The sequence below is a fragment of the Lygodium microphyllum genome, chromosome 10, assembly GCF_053477565.2.
Source record: "Lygodium microphyllum isolate KBCC chromosome 10, Lygodium_microphyllum_v1.1.10, whole genome shotgun sequence".
Lineage (NCBI taxonomy): Eukaryota > Viridiplantae > Streptophyta > Polypodiopsida > Schizaeales > Lygodiaceae > Lygodium > Lygodium microphyllum.
Window position 1 is genome coordinate 117540010 of NC_141144.1, and position 5500 is coordinate 117545509.

Consider the following 5500-nt stretch of genomic DNA (forward strand, 5'->3'; position numbering starts at 1 on the left):
TTGCATAGGATGGTCGGAGTCTCATATTTGGAGCAATCAAAGAGGGGCTTTTTTGCTATTAGGCTTCGGAAGCATGTTTGATGATGGGTTTGCTATGTGCTTTCATATTGCATGGGATGGTTGGGCATGTGTGATGATGGGTAAGTAATAGGTGCACCTAGGTGGCAACGTTATATAGGGTCTTGCTATTCTTATCTTAACATATATTGATATTATTGCATAAATGGATCCTAATCTTGCTTCTCGCTTTGTCTACTAGTGTTTTCAAGGCAAAAGAGAGAAAACATGCTTTATTTAACTCTCTTAGGTTAATCCATTTTCAGTTCCTCTTCGCTTAGCATATAAGCCATAATAGTATTGTGTGAAGCATGGAGATAACTAAATAGAGAGACACCAAGTGAACCTCAAAAGATCTCAAAGAACAACCGCATAGGAATAGTGCATTGTGTGGTAGACTTGTGTGATCATGCTCGTTAGAGGAATTTGGAAGTACTAAGTGCACTTAGGTGGTGGCCATATGGGGTGCATTGTACGGTAGACTTGTGCGATCATGTGCTATTATGGAGGAAGTGGAACATGGGTGGGAAGAGTGCTAAGTGCTCCGACTTGGTGGCCGTATGGCGTGTGGTGTGAGGTAGACTCGTGTGATCATGCTCCAAGCCTGGGATTCTAATAAAGTGGATCATGGGGTGGAGACACTCCACATGGGGAGGTGATGGAATGCACATGGGTTGATAATGTGCATTGTCCCCTTTGGAAGGCTTTTGGGGGAACCTTCTGCATAATTTGGTTGGTTGTTAAGGGGGCGGCAAAAGGGCCCCAAAAAAGAAGTCATTTGAATAAAATAGATAAATCAAAAAGGGCGGGGGTCTAGGTGGGAAGCACGAATAGATGGAACGGCGGGTCCCACAGACAGTTGTTCGCTACGGAAGACAAATGAGGAGGAGCCACGTGGCGAGAAAAGGACGAATGGGCGAGGGCCACGTGGGATTAAATGCGCGCCGAGGGGCGATGATCTCTGTGAGAGAGAGAGAGAGATCTCTGTCAGTCTCTCTCTTCTGTGTGTTTATCCAGCTCGCTCTCTCTCACACTCTCTCTTCAGACTTTTGAAATGCTGACGGACGTTAGCCGACGTCCGTCGGACCTGATGGACGGACGGCTTCTGCCTCTTTCCCTTTTGCTCCTTACGTCCTGCATTCCGTCCTTGGTGGTCGGGCAGGGCAACTACTCCCCGACCACGTCCTTCCTCATCGACTGCGGCTCCGCCACCAACACGACCGTCGACGGCCGCCAATGGCAGGCCGACACGTCCTCCTCTCTCCTGGCCTCCGACGGGTCCTCCCTGTCCGCCACGTCGCCCGCCACCCTCCCCTTCTCCTCGCCCTACAAACCCCTCCTTTCGACGGCCAGGATCTTCCCGAATGCCTCATCGTACCGCCTCCCGGTCGCCACGCCGTCCCGCATCTGGATCCGCCTCTACTTCTACCCCTTCGCCTACCGCGCCTTCGACCTCAACTCCGCCGTCTTCTCCGTCGCCGCCGACGGATTCACCCTCCTTTCCGACGTCCACGTCGCCTCCTCCATCCAGGCCTCCGACACCTCTTTCCTCTTCAAGGAGTACTCCGTCAACGTCTCGTCCTCCTCCGTTACTCTCTCCTTCACCCCCAAGGACGGCTCCTACGCCTTCATCAATGCCATAGAGGTGGTTTCCATGCCCTCTGACATCATACTTGATGACTCCAGCCCCCTAGGGCTCAATGCTCCACAGGCCCTTGGCATGTCGTACACCGCCCTTGAGTGCATACACCGGGTGAATGTCGGTGGCCCCTTCATCTCCCCGATGAATGACTCCGCAGGCCTCTTCCGCACGTGGCTTGCCAATGAGAGCTTCCTCTACTCTGCTGCAGGTGTCATGAATGTGTCTACCAGCAGGGCTTCCATTGTTTATACCCCTCCAATTCCTACCTACTTTGCCCCGGCCGTTGTCTACAGCACCGCCCTCCAAATGCAGGACTCTGGCATCACTGAGAACTCCTTCAACATCTCATGGGTCTTCCCCATCGACCCTGAGTTCCTGTATGTTGTGCGCCTCCACTTCTGTGAGATCGTCTACACCACCGCAGGTGCGCGCATCTTTGACATTTACCTCCAAAACCAGACTGCATACCGGTCCTTGGACCTGGTCATGTCCAAGACAGCAGCTCATGCTTACTTCAGGGACTTCACGGTCAATTCCTCAGGGGGCATTACCACTCTCTGGGTTCAGGTTGGCCCAACCCCAAATGCAGCTACTTCCAATAACAATGCCATCCTCAATGGCATTGAGATCTGGAAGCTCAACAACACAGACAGCAGCCTCGATGGAGCCTTTGCCACAGAACCTCCAGCTGAGCAGTCCAACAGCATGAACCTAGGTCCTATTGTAGGAGGTGTTGCTGCAGGAGTGGTTGTGATGGGCCTCATTGTGCTGTCTGTCTGTTTCTATTGCAGAAAGAAATCCAAGGTCTATAAGCAGTCTCCCCCAGCATGGCTCCCTCTACCAATGCATGGAGGTAACTCTGCTAGTATGACCAGCAAGATCTCTACACTCTCACACAAGAGTGCCACAGGGAGCTATGTTTCCTCGGCTCCATCCAATCTGGGCCGCTATTTTTCGTTTGCAGAGATACAAGAAGCCACTAAGAACTTCGATGAGGCTCAGGTGCTCGGAGTAGGTGGGTTTGGGAAAGTGTACAAAGGCATTCTGGATGACGGCACAAAAGTTGCAGTGAAGAGAGGCAATCCCAGATCAGAACAGGGTATAACTGAGTTCCAAACAGAGATTGACATGTTATCTAAGCTGAGGCATAGGCATCTTGTCTCTTTAATTGGATATTGCGAGGAACATTGTGAGATGATTTTGGTTTATGAATACATGGCCAATGGTCCTCTGAGAAGCCATCTGTATGGTACAGATTTGCCCTTCCTCACTTGGAAACAGAGGCTCGACATATGCATTGGAGCTGCACGGGGTCTTCATTATCTTCACACTGGCGCAGCACAAGGTATCATTCATCGGGATGTGAAGACAACCAACATTCTGCTTGATGAAAACTTTGTTGCCAAAGTGTCAGATTTTGGACTATCTAAGACAGGGCCAACGCTCGATCGCACCCATGTCAGTACTGCTGTGAAAGGCAGCTTTGGGTACTTAGATCCTGAGTACTTCCGCCGGCAGCAGCTCACAGAGAAGTCTGATGTGTATTCATTTGGTGTAGTACTGATGGAGGTCCTTTGTGCTCGCCCTGCCATCAACCCTGCTCTCCCCAGGGACCAGGTCAACATTGCAGAGTGGGCAATGCATTGGCAGAAACTCAAACGGCTGCATCAGATTATTGATCCACATATTGCTGGAACCATCAACAGCAAATCTCTGATGAAATTTGGAGAAACTGCAGAGAAGTGCTTGGCTGAGCAAGGCATACACAGACCTTCCATGGGTGATGTGCTTTGGAACTTGGAGTATGCATTGCAGCTACAAGAGACTGCCATGGCCAGTGATGTGGATGAAGACAGTCGAAATCAGATCCTGGAGCTTCCTGTGAGGATACCCCCTCAGGAGCACTGGGATACAAGTGGGGTGGAGGGTAACAGTATGAACAGCTTGCCAAGTGAGGAGGATTCTGAAGATGTGAGTGCAAGTGCAGTGTTTTCACAGTTGGTCAATCCTCAAGGTAGGTAAGGCTAGCTAACAGCGATCGAGCTGCATTGACACGTATTGACATACATTCGAAAACCTGGTATATGCCCGAGCTCTGTGTGTCCAATTTGTTCAGGCATTGCAAGCTGTCGGCATCGAATAGCTGCAAGGGACACCCCTTCTTATCAAACTTGGGTTGGCATCCATTGTAACTTTATTTGGTTTGTTTTGTTTGTGACTGAGCAAGCTACGCTCTACCTATTTGAGATCGGGAAGGTCCTGAATAATAGTCTGATTCAATCACCATTGACTACATATTGATTTATGAGGGCATGCCGTACAGCATGATTAGACATGCTGATATTCCCTGTAATTGGTTGGCGAAGGACCAGCTAAATATCGGATACAAATTTCGATTCAAATCAATCGGGAAAAGCAGCCAATGCAAGTGGGTGGGTGAAACTTATGCTCCAAGATTAGCAGAACCCACTGGCTTCTAAACTCTGTGCTCTGCCAATCTTGACGTAGAAGCCTCCGCCGTCCTTAAATTAGATGTGGAAAAAAGAATTACTGTGAGGACTCACTAAAAGGTGGCCTCAGATTGTAAAGGTATTTATATGTAGCTTGTATCTGGTCTCCTGTGAATTCTAGGAGCAAGGGAAGAACTCTGTGAGGCCTCAATTGTTGCTGAGTCAATACTTATGTAACTGCAAGTTTTTCGAAGGTTTTACCCAGGCTCTGAGAGAGAGAGAGAGAGAACAAATCAGAGTATTCTCCTTCTATTCATCCAGCCCCAGATAAAATCATAAAGCTTCATGAAGGTCTATGAGTCCTTTGCATGGCACTGGTTAGTCATAGGTTTGGTCTTCAGAGAAGTTATGCGTCGGGCGTGCATGGCGTGCATGCGGGATTTTTAAGCTCAGGTGTTTCTTTTTTCCAGTGCGAAGTATTTGCAAATATTTTCACCCAAAGGTTATTCTAACGTGAAGAACGTCACGTCCAAGCAATTTTATTCCGGAGGTTAGTGCGCGTCAGGATTTGAACCGTTGACCTTACCGTTCCAGCTGCACACCCTTGCCGCCGCGATAGAGCTTGATACATAAATTCAGTTTTTATCGATAATATGTAACATCTTCACCCTATAATTTTGAAATGTCTTTTCTTTAAATTTGCATTGATAATATTCACAGCAAGATAAAGCAATACCTAACATCGCCATCCAGGTATGACCCAAGATAAATCCTCAAGCAATTATATAGACTGCTACTCATTGCTTAGAAAGCTACCAAGGAGGTAAGCATAGTCTTCAATACCACTAAGCGTCTAGGAAAGCCAAAGAGACTATTTTATTAAGTGATGTATTTTTATCATTCACCATCTCCACCCATTCGGACATTTGCTTCATAGTAATACACCCCTCTAGTGGGCATCCTAGATAGCTAGACAAATGTTAACTTGTAATACCCTGCACCCTAGTTGCCAGGGCTAGACTTAGACTTCTAGTTCCCCAAGGTGGAGGTAGACAAGTTTCATCTTGCTTACATTGATCATAGACTTGTAGAGTTTTGAGAACTTGTCATACATCTCTAGTAATTGCTTTTTTTTGAAGCATCAAATAGCTTATACATTAGTGATGAAGTCACTTGTATGATCCTACACCTTTACTTGCTCCATGTTCTCTACATTCCTGGAAATGCAACTTGTGATTCAAGGATGCTTGGGGGGAGGGGGTGGGGGTTTTCAAATGCTTTTTTGAAGTGTTGAATAGCTTGCAAATTTGTTGCTTGCACAATCATGTGCCCTTGCCCACTTTGCGCTCTC

General features: G+C 47.9%; 1 pseudogene; it reads left to right on the forward strand.

The window, feature by feature from the left end:
• The first annotated feature begins 1039 nt into the window (after positions 1 to 1039).
• Positions 1040 to 4493, forward strand: LOC148030479 (receptor-like protein kinase THESEUS 1 pseudogene; annotated as a pseudogene).
• The last annotated feature ends 1007 nt before the right edge of the window (positions 4494 to 5500 follow it).